The 20,862-nt window shown below is 44.4% G+C and overlaps 1 pseudogene; it reads left to right on the forward strand.

The window, feature by feature from the left end:
* Positions 1-1,306: 1,306 nt before the first annotated feature.
* On the forward strand, positions 1,307-5,119 carry LOC148442582 (uncharacterized; annotated as a pseudogene).
* The last annotated feature ends 15,743 nt before the right edge of the window (positions 5,120-20,862 follow it).

Below are 20,862 nucleotides of genomic sequence, written 5' to 3' on the forward strand. Positions count from 1 at the left end.
GGGTTGTCGGGCGCTAGGCCCATGGAGCGTTGTTGGGCACTAGGCCCATGGGTAATTAGTCGGGCACAAGGCCCGAGGCACAATAGCGGGCATTAGGCCCTGTTAAAAGGATTGGCCTTTAATCAGGTGTGAGTGGCCTGGGTACTAGGCCCAGGTCACTAAATAATAAAGTAGGCGGGCAACTGCCCGAGCACTCAGAATATAAGGTGGGCTGGGCATTAGGCCCAGACCGCTAAGTGAGCCCCACAGATAGGCAGGCAAATAGGCCTGAGCCCCATAAAAAAGTGGTCTGGGCATTAGGCCCAGGCCACTACCACAGCCCACCATAAGGAATGCCCCCAGGCCTGAGCTGCAAAATAGAGAGACGGGACTCTGGGCAGTAGGCCCAAGTCCCTTGAGTACCCTGCAGTAGGCAGGCATAAGCCCTGAGCCACTGGTGAGACCCTGGGCGTTAGGCCCAGGGCCCTGAGCCCATTAGGTGTGCCCCTCATATAGAAAGGTAGCCCAGCATAGATGATCAGAGGTGTGAGCAGTGGTGGAGAGCTGTACGGCTCCCACCAATAAGGTAGAGTTTCCCCAGTCACTGGGAAGAGGAGCTGGCCAGCTCTGGATAGGTAGGAAGCAGGCATTTAAAGGGATAGCACCGTGTTTTGCTCTTGTATACTTATAGTCTGTGGTTGGTGTTCTGTGCAGGGCAAAAGTTTAGTTATTGTTATATCTGTCGCACTACACACACTGTAGGTTGAGGGCTATGTCGTTTTAGTATGTGTAGTTGCCTGACATAGGTTTAGGCCCTGCTCGGCTGTGTTGTGTATCTCCTTACAGGGACCTGTAGGCGAGTGAGCAGACGAAGAGCACGAGTGGACACGGTGAGAAATATCTGTGTGTACTGTCTCTCCCTGTTTGTTTGTCACTACCTATCCTTCCTTCCTTCTGGGCGGACGGTGAACCTTGCAACCCGGTGCAAGGATGGATCTTCACCTGGTGCGTGAATACCGATAGTTGAAAATTCGGGATCTGAGGCCAAAAGTGCCAATGATGATCTTCACTTAAAACCTGAATTTATCCCTCGGTTTGGTAGGGCGTGTCGGTCGACGTGAGGAGGGACGGCACTCACATCGTCTCCTTCCTCCTAGGTCATCGTGTCCGTGTCCTTTTCGGGAGTTCCAGGACTGTCCATTCAACACACGGCCTGAAGGTGAGAGGGTGCGACGCAAGGTAAGAAATGGAAGTACACCTGCACGGCAGCAAGCACTGCACCGCACTACCTCTTACATTTGGCGTAGTTGGCAGGATAACGGACACGATGTGGACCACCGGCAAGAGGACCTCCCTACGGACAGCTCCGGAGTGGAACCATCCCTGGATGTTTGAGGACAAGAGTGACTGGATTACGGTGTCGGGAGAAGACATCATGAAGATGGTGCAGCGGTCGGTACAGCGTGGCAAGGAAGAACGCCGGGAGAAGAGGCGCAAGAAATCCGCTGTGACCCCCTGCAAGATGTGTCAGCGGCTGGGACATTATGCCAGCGAATGTCCCTGGCGTGAGTTTAGGGTGACAGAAGATGAAGAAATGTCCCCATTGGAGAACACACAGATGGTCCAGCAAGCGGTTCAAAGATGTGGTCAGAAGAACCCGGTGAAGAGGAGACTGTGGTGTATGCTCTGCGGAACCTACGGGCATGAGCATAATAGCTGTCCACGTGATGAAGAGTGGCACCAGGAGGATGAAGAATTCCGGTGTGAAGGATGTGGAGATCCATAACATGAGCTGCATGATTGTCCCTGGACGGAAACACAGGAGAAAGCAGAAATATCTTCTGTGTCGCAGCAGGTGGAGCAACACCAAGAACTCCGGCACAAGGTGACCAAGGAGCCAGTGTGTGAGCTCTGTAAGGAGAAGGGACATGAGCTTCAAGATTGTCCTTGGGACAAAGACCGGATGATCTTGGAAGGCCGAGCTCAGAAGTGGTTAAATGAAGCCTGGAAAGTGGAGAAGAAGAGCCTGCTGGAGGTACATTCGCAGGTGCCCATTATTCCTGAGCAGGAGTCGAAGGGTAGAGATCCCTGTGTGAAGAAGGTGGCAACAGCACCCCCGTGCTGGAAGTGTCGGCGGCAGGGACACTTGGCCCATGAGTGTCCCTGGGAAGATGCAGTGGCACTGTTATGCCCCAAAGAGGCCCTAGTGAAGAAGAATCCTTGCCCGCAGAGGACGGATGTGGATGACTGGGAGGTGAAGATACCGCGCTATACGGAAGAGCGCAAAGACCCAGTGTCAAAGAAGTCCAGGATCTCCACATGCTGGAAGGGTCTGCGACCTGGATTCCCGGAGATGTCAGCGGAAGAGATGGAGTACACTGAAGAATGAAACTATCGCCTGCTGCAGGAGTCTGTGGAGAAGAGTCCAGATTCATGGAAAATGTCGGCAGAGACCCGGGAAGAAGAGGATGCCCCAGAGGAAGCGACTATTGGGTGGTGGTTAGTGCCACACCCTGAGTGCAGTGAAGATGCCCCAGACAAGTTGGAAGAAGAGTGGGTGGCTGCGGCACCCTTAGAAGGAAATTCCCCATGGTGCCCCATCGTGAGTGGCACTTCTGAGTTGCCACTCCCACAGAGGGTCCGCAGACTGAAGTCAGGAGGTACGAAGATGGAGAGCCCGGAGCCAGTGGAGAAGGAATGTGGGGTCATAGTCAGTCCCGGCTGGGTCCTTGAACAGATCCTTGCTGGAGGGACCATAGAATACCCTGACCCGCGGACGATGGAGATGGAAGAAGACTTTGTAGGGACTACAAAGGAAAAAGATGGGGGAAATGTGGAAGGCTGTGCTGGGATCAAGTGTTTGATCCCAGCATCAGCAGAGTTGCAGGGGCAGGCAGAGGGGATGTGTCCTCTGTGGGACACATCCGTTGCCAGCGCTGGGACAGTGATGTCCCTAGCGTCGGTGCAGATGCCGCGGGCACCTGGTGAAAGGACCGCCTGGTCCCTTTCATCAGTGCCGGCGGTACTGTGGCGCCGGGAGAAGCTTGGCTTCGGGCGCAAGCTCAGCGGAGCTTGGCGTCTGGCAGCCAAGAAGCGGCGGGTAGCCGGCGCTGGGACAGAGTACCTGCTCCAAGCGCCGGTCAAGTGTTGGGTGCGGCGCTCCGTGTGGTGGGTGTTTGACTCTGGCCGCGAGCCAAACCTGGCTCGCGGGCCAGCAGCCAATAGGAGGCAGACGCGACGAGCCAATCGCGGCTCGCCACGTCATAGCCCCGCCCACTCGCCCTGTCTTGTATTAGACGGCGCCGAGTGGGAAAAGGCAGTTCAGCGGCGGAGAGGGAGGAGAGAAGACCTCCCGAAGAGCGGAAGATCGGCGCGTCAACTGGGGTGGCGGCCGCGGAAGAGGCCAGAAGACACCGCTGTCAAGAGAGAAGACAGGCGGCGCCGACTGGAAGAAGAAAAGAAGAGGCGGCGCCGCTGGCCAGGACGGGCCAGCGGCCGAAGAATGCGGCTGAGGACCGGAGCGGACTGCGGGGGAGGGAAGTAAAAGAGCGTCATGAAGTTCCCCCCCGCAGCCTCTTCCAATGTAGCAGGTAGGCCCTCCGTGAGGCCCACCATATACCCCCCTCCCTAGACCGCCAGGGTTGTCGGCCGCTAGGCCCGTGGATAATTAGTCGGGCACAAGGCCCGAGGCACAATAGCAGGCATTAGGCCCTGTTAAAAGGATTGGCCCTTAATCAGGTGTGAGTGGCCTGGGTACTAGGCCCAGGTCACTAAATAATAAAGTAGGCGGGCAACTGCCCGAGCCACCCAAAATATAAGGTGGTCTGGGCATTAGGCCCAGACCGCTAAGTGAGCCCCACAGATAGGCAGGCAAATAGGCCTGAGCCCCATAAAAAAGTTGTCTGGGCATTAGGCCCAGGCCACTACCACAGCCCACCGTTAGGCAGGCCCCCAGGCCTGAGCTGCAAAATAGAGACGGGACTCTGGGCAGTAGGCCCAAGTCCCTTGAGTACCCTGCAGTAGGCAGGCATAAGTCCTGAGCCGCTCGTAAGACCCTTGGCGTTAGGTCCAGGGCCCTGAGCCCATTAGGTGTGCCCCTCATATAGAAAGGTAGCCCAGCATAGATGATCAGAGGTGTGAGCAGTGGTGGAGAGCTGTACGGCTCCCACCAATGAGGTAGTGTTTTCCCCAGTCACTGAGAAGAGGAGCTGGCCAGCTCTGGAAAGGTAGGTAGCAGGCATTTAAAGGGAGAGCACCGTGTTTTGCTCTTGTATACTTATAGTCTGTGGTTGGTGTTCCGTGCAGGGCAAAAGTTTAGTTATTGTTATATCTGTCGCACTACACACACTGTAGGTTGAGGGCTATGTCATTTTAGTATGTGTAGTTGCGTGACATAGGTTTAGGCCCTGCACGGCTGTGTTGTGTATCTCCTTACAGGGACCTGTAGGCGAGTGAGCCGACGAAGAGCAAGAGTGGACATGGTGAGAATTATCTGTGTGTACTGTCTCTCCCTGTTTGTCACTACCTATCCTTCCTTCCTTCTGGGCGGACGGTGAACCTTGCAACCCGGTGCAAGGACGGATCTTCACCTGGTGCGTGAGTACCGATAGGTAGAAATTTGGGATCTGAGGCCAAAAGTGCCAATGATGATCTTCACTTAAAACCTGAATTTATCCCTCGGTTTGGTAGGGCGTGTCGGTCGACGTGAGGAGGGACGGCACTCACATCGTCTCCTTCCTCCTAGGTCATTGTGTCCGTGTCCTATTCGGGAGTTCCAGGACCGTCCGTTCAACACACGGCCTGAAGGTGAGAGGGTGTGACGCAAGGTAAGGAACGGAAGTACACCTGCACGGCAGCAGGCACTGCAGCGCACTACCTCTTACACTCCCATCAGCCCCCGGGACTCCCAGCAGCCCCCTCTCCAGTAAGAAGAGAGATGGGAAGCCACTGGGAGCTGTGGAGACCCGGGCAGATAAGTGATTTTTTTTTAAATGTACGCGGCGCGGGGTTGTCATTGATGATGTCCACAGTTTTTTTAATTGAATCCCGCAGGTATCGGGAGCGCATATACCCACGGGATTCCGAAATTGGCCACGAGGGGCGCGAGGTTGTAGCCTTGCTAAACCTCGCGCCCAATTGAATATACCCCATTGTGTCTCCAGTTTTGAAAGGTGGGGACAGCAGGAGTGCCGAGAAAGGGGGGGAGTGGGTGCTAATTACCTGATCCTGGTCCGCTGCCTGCACTCTCTCTTACCTGTCTCCTCTGTCTGTATGAGCGGTGGGGTGGGGAGTAATCACTGATCATGCCCCCCCTCCCCTAGATTTGCTACTGGTTGATGGGCTCACAATTTTTCTTTTTAAGGGACCCATCCGCCCCCCCCCCCCCACCCCACCCCACACACAATTAGGCCACGTCCCCAAAATGTATCGGGGCCCGGCTCAGTTCTCTGAGGGCATGGGGGACACGACAACCTGTAGCCATTCATGCATTATAATGATTTGCAGTAGCACATAGTATTTCAGGAGAAGATTGTCCTGAGGGTATGGGGAGTATCGGCTGTGAACCACTGAGGCGGGGCTTTGCGGGTTCTGTCAGGGGCGGAGCTAAGGTCCATGTCCTGGCATATGGAGAGAAAAAAAAACACATTGGCCCTCATTCAGAGCCGTACGCTCTGAGCAGAGCGCACGCTCTGCATGAGGGCCGGGCTCCTTTTTCATGGAGCGTCCTCCTGGACGCTCGTATAGCTGTGGGTCACCACCCACAGGCTATACGAGCGTGCATTTTGATGGCCGCGATGGTCGTGACCATCGCGACCATCGAAATTGCAAGCCGGAGCCTGCGGTTGAGGTTTTCAACCGCAAGCTCCGGAGTGATTTTGGCTCTATCAGAGCCAAAATCACTCCCACTGACATCACTAGTGATGTCAGTGGGCCGGCTTCTGACGGGAGGCGTTCCCGTGGGAACTCCCCCATCAGGGAGGCACGCCCCCGGCACGCCCACCAAAGGGGGCGTGCTGTCAATCAACATTGACAGCACGCCCCCTTTGATCGGACACAACGAGCGAAGGAAAGTCCTTCGCTCGTCGTGTCTGGCGCATGCGCACGACGGAGCTCCCTCCGTCGTGCGCATGCTCAGTGCAGACCATCGACCCACTTGCGAGCGTACAGCCGCTCGCGAGTGGGTCTGAATCAGGCCCATTGTTTGGTTCTGTGGCATCGATGGCGGTAAACCATTCGGTCACTGCCATCGATTGAAAAACCATCAGCCAACGGTGGTTAACAATCAGTGATAAGCCTCTATAGTATGTCCCTGCTATCTGCAAACTTCCACATCATTATTATTATAAAATGTGCTCAGTGCCGTACAGACTATAAATGCAAAATGTTAACAAGGAAATAGAGATTAAATATAATTATCTATGTAACATAATTACTGTATGAGATGAAACCTATCAGACAGAAGACATGGCGCTGATTTGTGCCCACAAAAGTTGTTTTGTGCTTATTTCCTACAATTAGAAATGGCCCCTGATAATTAGGTATCCCGCTTGCGGTGAGGAGCTGCGGTATATATACAGAGCCACCGGGTGACCGGAGCAATTCAACATTGCCTGTCTCCACGATGACGCAATGCTTCTCGCAGCAGTGAAAATTGCTACTGCGCATGCGTGAACATCGGTTGGACCACTATACCGCATATTATTACTGTAAATGATCAGGTGTTTGGGTTTCTCCACCCTCCTTGGACAGTTCAATTAACACTGCAAGTCCATGTGTGCAAATATAGCTATAGCAAGCGGCCATGATGATGGTCGCGATGGTCTTCGGGCTTGCCATCGGGCTTGCGACGAGACCCTTGTGGTAGGGTCTCGTTCATCGCAAGCCCCAGGGAGCATTCGGCTTGTGATGTCAGTGGGGCCGCCCCCAAACGGCAAGCGATCTCATGGGAACGCCTCCGTTTGGGCAGCCACCCCCACGGCCCGCCCACCAAATGGAGCGAGATGTCACTGAACATCAACAGCTCGCCCCCTTTGGTGCGAGACCCAGAGCGACGGAGAGCCCGTCGCTAGCCGGGTCTCGCGCATGTGCACGACAGAGCCGGCTCCGTCGTGCGCATGTGCTGTGGGCCACCATCGACCCGGTAGCGAACGCTCAGCGCTTGCGACCGGGTCTGAATCAGGCCATGTGATTGGTCACTTCCCACCTTCACCATATTAGATCACAGCCCCTGTCAGTTGTCCTTCTGCTCACAATCTGACCGTTCCACTTGGAGGATGAAGAAACCCTTTATACAATATATTTAGCAGCTGCACAACCAAATGAATCAGGGGGATAAGTGCTAAACACTTAAACATGACATTAGAAGTTATCTACAAACAGATAAATCATCAGGTTCCCGCAGTGGTGTCAGCGATAGGGATTTATTTTCCATACACATCGAGTTTCTTGGAGCCGCTCGCCGGACGGATACTTTGTAGCCCAGTTCCCACTTGTTGTGGATTTTTACTTTGTACCAAATTTGTGTTTTTTTCTTGGTTTTGGCTCCAGCTCATATACACAGATCTCACAGCACAAATCTAACAGATGATAATTGCGGTTCTAGGTGCCAAATTGCTTCTCTGCGAGCGGTGTAGGACAGACCCAGGAGCTGGGGATACTTGATGCCTTTCTGCTAGATGAGAGACCTCCACACACACTTAGGCTACACTTGGACAGAACAGAAAGTAAGTGTCATTGTAGGTTTAGACTATTAGAGACTGATTGTCTGTGTGGTGCACTCCATGCAGAGCAACAAATGGAGCCAAATGCTGAACAGCTACAGTGCACTAGGCCTTGGGAATAGAGTAAGATGGAACAAGTAACTCTGTACCTGGACAAACCATGTTGCAATACAAGGGGTGCAAATACGTGGGGTAAATACCGGCTGCTTTTGCATGTAGCCCACAAAATTTGGACAGTTTTATTTTTACACAGCAATTTAGATGTCAGTTTGGACGCCCCTGTCCCATAGCTAACTCTCTGTGCATTTTATATCTGCCCCCCTGCGGTGCATCACGGTGTTACCAAAATGCCCAGTTACTGGCTCGATCTTACCCTATTCCCTGGTCTTACTCAGGCCCAATGTTTGGTAGGGAAAGGGTATGAAAACCGGGCACTCGGGATTCCTGCTGTCAATATACTGATAGCGGCATCCCAATGCTCAGGATCCTGACAAGGGTCCGGTAAGTATGATAACCATCCCCCCTAACCAAACTTTTCTGTATTCTAACCCTTCCTGCCAGGGGCGTATCTATAATGGGTGCAGGGTGTGTAGGGAACACGGACCCCTGGGTCCAGGGGGACCCCGCACCGCACACCCTGCACCCATAGAATGACTTCCCTCTCCGGAGTCCCACGTCGGTGAGGGGGTTCGGCATCTCCTCTCCGTGGCGGCCTATATTCCTGTCATTTGCGCATGCGCAGTACAGGGAACATGGCCACCCCGGCCATTTTCCCAGTGACCTGTGCATACATTATAGACTCAGGACACACTCTACTGCCCAGAGTCTACAACTCCGGCGCTGGCCACACACAGCTCAGTGCGCTGCCGGCCACCGGACGGAGAGGAGGGGGCCCGTGCCGGAGGCTGCACACGGGCCCCCTCCTCTCTAGAAACGCCCCTGCTTAATGTTAATGCCCAAACTCAACCCTCCCCCGTCCCCCGCGACTAAGACCTAACCAGCCACGCTATACTTATGATCGGCATGCCGGCTGTTGGGATTCCGGTGTCGGCGTGTCACCTACTGTCAGTAGCAGGACATCTCGCAGGACATCTCGCCGGGTACTGGAATTCCGGCGCTGGGATTTCGTCATCTGGGATGCCGGCTGTAGATATAATAAATACATCATGTATGGTAGATGCTACAGTATGTTGTCTGAAAATAATTTACTCCCACTATTATGATATATCACATTACACAATACTCTATGTATGACACATATAATGGGTTACTGTGATCACTGGTCCTGTATATGCTGGAATTATGACACACAATACACTATGTATGACACATATAATGGGTTACTGTGATCACTGGTCCTGTATATGCTGGATATATGACACACAATACACTATGTATGACACATATAATGGGTTACTGTGATCGCTGGTCCTGTATATGCTGGAATTATGACACACAATACACTATGTATGACACATATAATGGGTTACTGTGATCACTGGTCCTGTATTTGCTGGAATTATGACACACAATACACTATGTATGACACATATAATGGGTTACTGTGATCGCTGGTCCTGTATATGCTGGAATTATGACACACAATACACTATGTATGACACATATAATGGGTTACTGTGATCACTGGTCCTGTATTTGCTGGAATTATGACACACAATACACTATGTATGACACATATAATGGGTTACTGTGATCGCTGGTTCTGTATATGCTGGAATTATTACACACAATACACTATGTATGACACATATAATGGGTTACTGTGATCACTGGTCCTGTATATGCTGGAATTATGACACACAATATACTATGTATGACACATATAATGGGTTACTGTGATCACTGGTCCTGTATATGCTGGATATATGACACACAATACACTATGTATGACACATATAATGGGTTACTGTGATCACTGGTCCTGTATTTGCTGGAATTATGACACACAATACACTATGTATGACACATATAATGGGTTACTGTGATCGCTGGTCCTGTATATGCTGGAATTATGACACACAATACACTATGTATGACACATATAATGGGTTACTGTGATCACTGGTCCTGTATATGCTGGATATATGACACACAATACACTATGTATGACACATATAATGGGTTACTGTGATCACTGGTCCTGTATTTGCTGGAATTATGACACACAATACACTATGTATGACACATATAATGGGTTACTGTGATCGCTGGTTCTGTATATGCTGGAATTATTACACACAATACACTATGTATGACACATATAATGGGTTACTGTGATCACTGGTCCTGTATATGCTGGAATTATGACACACAATACACTATGTATGACACATATAATGGGTTACTGTGATCACTGGTCCTGTATATGCTGGAATTATTACAAACAATACACTCTGTATGACACATATAATGGTTACTGTGGTCACTGGTCCTGTATATGCTGGTATTACACCCAATACACTATGTATGACACATATAATGGGTTACTGTGATCGCTGGTCCTGTATATGCTGGAATTATGACACACAATACACTATGTATGACTCATATAATGGGTTACTGTGATCACTGGTCCAGTATATGCTGGAATTATGACACACAATACACTATGTATGACACATATAATGGGTTACTGTGATCGCTGGTCCTGTATATGCTGGAATTATGACACACAATACACTATGTATGACTCATGTAATGGGTTACTGTGATCATTTGTCCTGTATATGCTGGAATTATGAGACACAATACACTATGTATGACACATATAATGGGTTACTGTGATCGCTGGTCCTGTATATGCTGGAATTATGACACACAATACACTATGTATGACACATATAATGGGTTACTGTGATCGCTGGTCCTGTATATGCTGGAATTATGACACACAATACACTATGTATGACACATAAAATGGGTTACTGTGATCACTGGTCCTGTATATGCTGGAATTATGACACACAATACACTATGTATGACACATATAATGGGTAACTGTGATCACTGGTCCTGTATATGCTGGAATTATGACACACAATACACTATGTATAACACATATAATGGGATACTGTGATCACTGGTCCTGTGTATGCTGGAATTATGACACACAATACACTATGTATGACACATATAATGGGTTACTGTGATCACTGGTCCTGTGTATGCTGGAATTATGACACACAATACACTATGTATGACACATATAATGGTGACTGTGATCACTGGTCCCGTATATGCTGGAATTATGACACACAATACACTATGTATGACACATATAATGGATTACTGTGATCACTGGTCCCGTATATGCTGAAATTATGACACACAATACACTATGTATGACACATATAATGGCTTACTGTGATCACTGGTCCCGTATATGCTGAAATTATGACACACAATACACTATGTATGACACATATAATGGCTTACTGTGATCGCTGGTCCTGTATATGCTGGAATTATGACAAACAATACACTATGTATGACACATATAATGGGTTACTGTGATCACTGGTCCTGTATATGCTGGATATATGACACACAATACACTATGTATGACACATATAATGGGTTACTGTGATCACTGGTCCTGTATATGCTGGAATTATGACACACAATACACTATGTATGACACATATAATGGGTTACTGTGATCACTGGTCCTGTATATGCTGGAATTATGACACACAATACACTATGTATGACACATATAATGGGTTACTGTGATCACTGGTCCTGTATATGCTGGAATTATTACAAACAATACACTATGTATGACACATATAATGGTTACTGTGGTCACTGGTCCTGTATATGCTGGTATTACACCCAATACACTATGTATGACACATATAATGGGTTACTGTGATCGCTGGTCTTGTATATACTGGAATTATGACACACAATACACTATGTATGACTCATATAATGGGTTACTGTGATCACTGGTCCAGTATATGCTGGAATTATGACACACAATACACTATGTATGACACATATAATGGGTTACTGTGATCGCTGGTCCTGTATATGCTGGATATATGACACACAATACACTATGTATGACACATATAATGGGTTACTGTGATCACTGGTCCTGTATATGCTGGAATTATGACACACAATACACTATGTATGACACATATAATGGGTTACTGTGATCACTGGTCCTGTTTATGCTGGAATTATTACAAACAATACACTATGTATGACACATATAATGGTTACTGTGGTCACTGGTCCTGTATATGCTGGTATTACACCCAATACACTATTTATGACACATATAATGGGTTACTGTGATCGCTGGTCTTGTATATACTGGAATTATGACACACAATACACTATGTATGACACATATAATGGGTTACTGTGATCGCTGATCCTGTATATGCTGGAATTATGACACACAATACACTATGTATGACTCATGTAATGGGTTACTGTGATCATTTGTCCTGTATATGCTGGAATTATGACACACAATACACTATGTATGACACATATAATGGGTTACTGTGATCGCTGGTCCTGTATATGCTGGAATTATGACACACAATACACTATGTATGACACATATAATGGGTTACTGTGATCGCTGGTCCTGTATATGCTGGAATTATGACACACAATACACTATGTATGACACATATAATGGTGACTGTGATCACTGGTCCTGTATATGCTGGAATTATGACACACAATACACTATGTATGACACATATAATGGGTAACTGTGATCACTGGTCCTGTATATGCTGGAATTATGACACACAATACACTATGTATAACACATATAATGGGATACTGTGGTTACTGGTCCTGTATATGCTGGAATTATGACACACAATACACTATGTATGACACATATAATGGGTTACTGTGATCGCTGGTCCTGTATATGCTGGAATTATGACACACAATACACTATGTATGACACATATAATGGGTTACTGTGATCACTGGTCCTGTGTATGCTGGAATTATGACACACAATACACTATGTATGACACATATAATGGGTTACTGTGATCACTGGTCCTGTATATGCTGGAATTATGACACACACTACACTATGTATGACACATATAATGGGATACTGTGGTTACTGGTCCTGTATATGCTGGAATTATGACACACAATACACTATTTATGACACATATAATGGGTTACTGTGATCGCTGGTCCTGTATATGCTGGAATTATGACATACAAAACACTATGTATGACACATATAATGGGTTACTGTGATCACTTGTCTTGAATATGCTGGAATTATGACACACAATACACTATGTATGACACATATAATGGGTTACTGTGATCGCTGGTCCTGTATATGCTGGAATTATGACACACAATACACTATGTATGACACATATAATGGGTTACTGTGATCACTGGTCCTGTGTATGCTGGAATTATGACACACAATACACTATGTATGACACATATAATGGTGACTGTGATCTCTGGTCCTGTATATGCTGAAATTATGACACACAATACACTATGTATGACACATATAATGGGTTTCTGTGATCGCTGGTCCTGTACATGCTGGAATTATGACACACAATACACTATGTATGACACATATAATTGGTTACTGTGATCGCTGGTCCTGCATATGCTGTAATTATTACACACAATACACTATGTATGACACATATAATGGGTTACTGTGATCACTGGTCCTGTACATGCTGGAATTATGACACACAATACACTATGTATGACACATATAATGGGTTACTGTGATCGCTGGTCCTGTATATGCTGGATATATGACACACAATACACTATATATGACACATATAATGGGTTACTGTGATCGCTAGTCCTGTATATGCTGGAATTATGTCACACAATACACTATGTATGACACATATAATGGGTTACTGTGATCGCTGGTCCTGTATATGCTGGAATTATTACACACAATACACTATGTATGACACATATAATGGGTTACTGTGATCACTGGTCCTGTATATGCTGGAATTATGACACACAATACACTATGTATGACACATATAATGGGTTACTGTGATCGCTGGTCCTGTATATGCTGTAATTATGACACACAATACACTATGTATGACACATAAAATGGGTTACTGTGATCACTGGTCCTGTATATGCTGGAATTATGACACACAATACACTATGTATGACACATATAATGGTGACTGTGATCACTGGTCCTGTATATGCTGGAATTATGACACACAATACACTATGTATGACACATATAATGGTGACTGTGATCACTGGTCCTGTATATGCTGGAATTATGACACACAATACACTATGTATGACACATATAATGGGTAACTGAGATCACTGGTCCTGTATATGCTGGAATTATGACACACAATACACTATGTATGACACATATAATGGGTTACTGTGATCACTGGTCCTGTATATGCTGGAATTATGACACACAATACACTATGTATGACACATATAATGGGTTACTGTGATCACTGGTCCCGTATATGCTGAAATTATGACACACAATACACTATGTATGACACATATAATGGATTACTGTGATCACTGGTCCCGTATATGCTGAAATTATGACACACAATACACTATGTATGACACATATAATGGCTTACTGTGATCACTGGTCCCGTATGTGCTGGAAATATGACACACAATACACTGTGTATGACACATATAATGGGTTACTGTGATCACTGGTCCTGTATATGCTGGAATTATGTCACACAATACACTATGTATGACACATATAATGGTTACTGTGATCGCTGGTCCTGTATATGCTGGAATTATGTCACACAATACACTATGTATGACACATATAATGGTTACTGTGATCGCTGGTCCTGTATATGCTGGAATTATGACACACAATACACTATGTATGACACATATAATGGTTACTGTGATCGCTGGTCCAGTATATGCTGGAATTATGACACACAATACACTCTGTATGACACATATAATGGTTACTGTGATCACTGGTCCTGTATATGCTGGAATTATGACACACAATACACTATGTATGACACATATAATGGGTTACTGTGATCGCTGGTCCTGTATATGCTGGAATTATGACACACAATACAATATGTATGACACATATAATGGGTTTCTGTGATCGCTGGTCCTGTATATGCTGGAATTATGACACACAATACACTATGTATGACACATATAATGGGTTACTGTGATCGCTGGTCCTGCATATGCTGTAATTATGACACACAATACACTATGTATGACACATATAATGGGTTACTGTGATCACTGGTCCTGTATATGCTGGAATTATGACACACAATACACTATGTATGACACATATAATGGGTTACTGTGATCACTGGTCCTGTATATGCTGGAATTATGACACACAATACACTATGTATGACACATATAATGGGTTACTGTGATCACTGGTCCTGTATATGCTGGAATTATTACAAACAATACACTATGTATGACACATATAATGGTTACTGTGGTCACTGGTCCTGTATATGCTGGTATTACACCCAATACACTATGTATGACACATATAATGGGTTACTGTGATCGCTGGTCTTGTATATACTGGAATTATGACACACAATACACTATGTATGACTCATATAATGGGTTACTGTGATCACTGGTCCAGTATATGCTGGAATTATGACACACAATACACTATGTATGACACATATAATGGGTTACTGTGATCGCTGGTCCTGTATATGCTGGATATATGACACACAATACACTATGTATGACACATATAATGGGTTACTGTGATCACTGGTCCTGTATATGCTGGAATTATGACACACAATACACTATGTATGACACATATAATGGGTTACTGTGATCACTGGTCCTGTATATGCTGGAATTATGACACACAATACACTATGTATGACACATATAATGGGTTACTGTGATCACTGGTCCTGTTTATGCTGGAATTATTACAAACAATACACTATGTATGACACATATAATGGTTACTGTGGTCACTGGTCCTGTATATGCTGGTATTACATCCAATACACTATGTATGACACATATAATGGGTTACTGTGATCGCTGGTCTTGTATATACTGGAATTATGACACACAATACACTATGTATGACTCATATAATGGGTTACTGTGATCACTGGTCCAGTATATGCTGGAATTATGACACACAATACACTATGTATGACACATATAATGAGTTACTGTGATCGCTGATCCTGTATATGCTGGAATTATGACACACAATACACTATGTATGACTCATGTAATGGGTTACTGTGATCATTTGTCCTGTATATGCTGGAATTATGACACACAATACACTATGTATGACACATATAATGGGTTACTGTGATCGCTGGTCCTGTATATGCTGGAATTATGACACACAATACACTATGTATGACACATATAATGGGTTACTGTGATCGCTGGTCCTGTATATGCTGGAATTATGACACACAATACACTATGTATGACACATATAATGGTGACTGTGATCACTGGTCCTGTATATGCTGGAATTATGACACACAATACACTATGTATGACACATATAATGGGTAACTGTGATCACTGGTCCTGTATATGCTGGAATTATGACACACAATACACTATGTATAACACATATAATGGGATACTGTGGTTACTGGTCCTGTATATGCTGGAATTATGACACACAATACACTATGTATGACACATATAATGGGTTACTGTGATCACTGGTCCTGTGTATGCTGGAATTATGACACACAATACACTATGTATGACACATATAATGGGTTACTGTGATCACTGGTCCTGTATATGCTGGAATTATTACAAACAATACACTATGTATAACACATATAATGGGATACTGTGGTTACTGGTCCTGTATATGCTGGAATTATGACACACAATACACTATTTATGACACATATAATGGGTTACTGTGATCGCTGGTCCTGTATATGCTGGAATTATGACATACAAAACACTATGTATGACACATATAATGGGTTACTGTGATCACTGGTCCTGTGTATGCTGGAATTATGACACACAATACACTATGTATGACACATATAATGGTGACTGTGATCTCTGGTCCTGTATATGCTGAAATTATGACACACAATACACTATGTATGACACATATAATGGGTTTCTGTGATCGCTGGTCCTGTACATGCTGGAATTATGACACACAATACACTATGTATGACACATATAATTGGTTACTGTGATCGCTGGTCCTGCATATGCTGTAATTATTACACACAATACACTATGTATGACACATATAATGGGTTACTGTGATCACTGGTCCTGTACATGCTGGAATTATGACACACAATACACTATGTATGACACATATAATGGGTTACTGTGATCGCTGGTCCTGTATATGCTGGATATATGACACACAATACACTATGTATGACACATATAATGGGTTACTGTGATCGCTAGTCCTGTATATGCTGGAATTATGTCACACAATACACTATGTATGACACATATAATGGGTTACTGTGATCGCTGGTCCTGTATATGCTGGAATTATTACACACAATACACTATGTATGACACATATAATGGGTTACTGTGATCACTGGTCCTGTATTTGCTGGAATTATGACACACAATACACTATGTATGACACATATAATGGTTTACTGTGATCACTGGTCCTGTATATGCTGGAATTATGACACACAATACACTATGTATGACACATATAATTGGTTACTGTGATCGCTGGTCCTGTATATGCTGTAATTATGACACACAATACACTATGTATGACACATAAAATGGGTTACTGTGATCACTGGTCCTGTATATGCTGGAATTATGACACACAATACACTATGTATGACACATATAATGGTGACTGTGATCACTGGTCCTGTATATGCTGGAATTATGACACACAATACACTATGTATGACACATATAATGGGTAACTGAGATCACTGGTCCTGTATATTCTGGAATTATGACACACAATACACTATGTATGACACATATAATGGTTACTGTGATCACTGGTCCTGTATATGCTGGAATTATGACACACAATACACTATGTATGACACATATAATGGGATACTGTGGTTACTGGTCCTGTATATGCTCGAATTATGACACACAATACACTATGTATGACACATATAATGGGTTACTGTGATCACTGGTCCTGTGTATGCTGGAATTATGACACACAATACACTATGTATGACACATATAATGGTGACTGTGATCACTGGTCCTGTATATGCTGGAATTATGACACACAATACACTATGTATGACACATATAATGGATTACTGTGATCACTGGTCCCGTATATGCTGAAATTATGACACACAATACACTATGTATGACACATATAATGGCTTACTGTGATCACTGGTCCCCTATATGCTGGAAATATGATACACAATACACTATGTATGACACATATAATGGTTACTGTGATCGCTGGTCCTGTATATGCTGGAATTATGTCACACAATACACTATGTATGACACATATAATGGTTACTGTGATCGCTGGTCCTGTATATGCTGGAATTATGACACACAATACACTATGTATGACACATATAATGGTTACTGTGATCGCTGGTCCAGTATATGCTGGAATTATGACACACAATACACTCTGTATGACACATATAATGGGTTACTGTGATCGCTGGTCCTGCATATGCTGTAATTATTACACACAATACACTATGTATGACACATATAATGGGTTACTGTGATCGCTGGTCCTGCATATGCTGTAATTATTACACACAATACACTATGTATGACACATATAATGGGTTACTGTGATCACTGGTCCTGTACATGCTGGAATTATGACACACAATACACTATGTATGACACATATAATGGGTTACTGTGATCGCTGGTCCTGTATATGCTGGATATATGACACACAATACACTATGTATGACACATATAATGGGTTACTGTGATCGCTAGTCCTGTATATGCTGGAATTATGACACACAATACACTATGTATGACACATATAATCGGTTACTGTGATCACTGGTCCTGTATATGCTTGAATTATGACAGATATAATGGGTTACTGTGATCGCTGGTCCTGTATATGCTGGAATTATTACACACAATACACTATGTATGACACATATAATGGGTTACTGTGATCACTGGTCCTGTATTTGCTGGAATTATGACACACAATACACTATGTATGACACATATAATGGTTTACTGTGATCACTGGTCCTGTATATGCTGGAATTATGACACACAATACACTATGTATGACACATATAATGGGTTACTGTGATCGCTGGTCCTGTATATGCTGGAATTATGACACACAATACACTATGTATGACACATAAAATGGGTTACTGTGATCACTGGTCCTGTATATGCTGGAATTATGACACACAATACACTATGTATGACACATATAATGGTGACTGTGATCACTGGTCCTGTATATGCTGGAATTATGACACACAATACACTATGTATGACACATATAATGGGTAACTGTGATCACTGGTCCTGTATATGCTGGAATTATGACACACAATACACTATGTATAACACATATAATGGGATACTGTGGTTACTGGTCCTGTATATGCTGGAATTATGACACACAATACACTATGTATGACACATATAATGGGTTACTGTGTTCACTGGTCCTGTGTATGCTGGAATTATGACACACAATACACTATGTATGACACATATAATGGTGACTGTGATCACTGGTCCCATATATGCTGGAATTATGACACACAATACACTATGTATGACACATATAATGGGTTACTGTGATCACTGGTCCCGTATATGCTGAAATTATGACACACAATACACTATGTATGACACATATAATGGCTTACTGTGATCACTGGTCCCGTATATGCTGGAATTATGACACACAATACACTATGTATGACACATATAATGGGTTACTGTGATCACTGGCCCTGTATATGCTGGAATTATTACACACAATACACTATGTATGGCACATATAATGGCTTACTGTGATCGCTGGTCCTGTATATGCTGGAATTATGACACACAATACACTATGTATGACACATATAATGGGTTACTGTGATCACTGGTCCTGTATATGCTGGATATATGACACACAATACACTATGTATGACACATATAATGGCTTACTGTGATTGTTGGTCCAGTATATGCTGGATTTATGACACACAATACACTATGTATGACACATATAATGGGTTACTGTGATCACTGGTCCTGTATATGCTTGAATTATGACACACAATACACTATGTATGACACATATAATGGGTTACTGTGATCACTGGTCCTGTATATGCTGGAATTATTACAAACAATACACTATGTATGACACATATAATGGTTACTGTGGTCACTGGTCCTGTATATGCTGGTATTACACCCAATACACTATGTATGACACATATAATGGGTTACTGTGATCGCTGGTCTTGAATATACTGGAATTATGACACACAATACACTATGTATGACTCATATAATGGGTTACTGTGATCACTGGTCCAGTATATGCTGGAATTATGACACACAATACACTATGTATGACACATATAATGGGTTACTGTGATCGCTGATCCTGTATATGCTGGAATTATGACACACAATACACTATGTATGACTCATGTAATGGGTTACTGTGATCATTTGTCCTGTATATGCTGGAATTATGACACACAATACACTATGTATGACACATATAATGGGTTACTGTGATCGCTGGTCCTGTATATGCTGGAATTATGACACACAATACACTATGTATGACACATATAATGGGTTACTGTGATCGCTGGTCCTGTATATGCTGGAATTATGACACACAATACACTATGTATGACACATATAATGGTGACTGTGATCACTGGTCCCGTATATGCTGGAATTATGACACACAATACACTATGTATGACACATATAATGGGTTACTGTGATCACTGGCCCTGTATATGCTGGAATTATTACACACAATACACTGTGTATGACACATATAATGGGTTACAGTGATCACTGGTCCTGTATATGCTGGAATTATGCCACAGAATACACTATGTATAAC

This window comes from Taudactylus pleione, unplaced genomic scaffold, assembly GCF_031769625.1.
Source record: "Taudactylus pleione unplaced genomic scaffold, aTauple2 ptg001444l, whole genome shotgun sequence".
Classification (NCBI taxonomy): domain Eukaryota; kingdom Metazoa; phylum Chordata; class Amphibia; order Anura; family Myobatrachidae; genus Taudactylus; species Taudactylus pleione.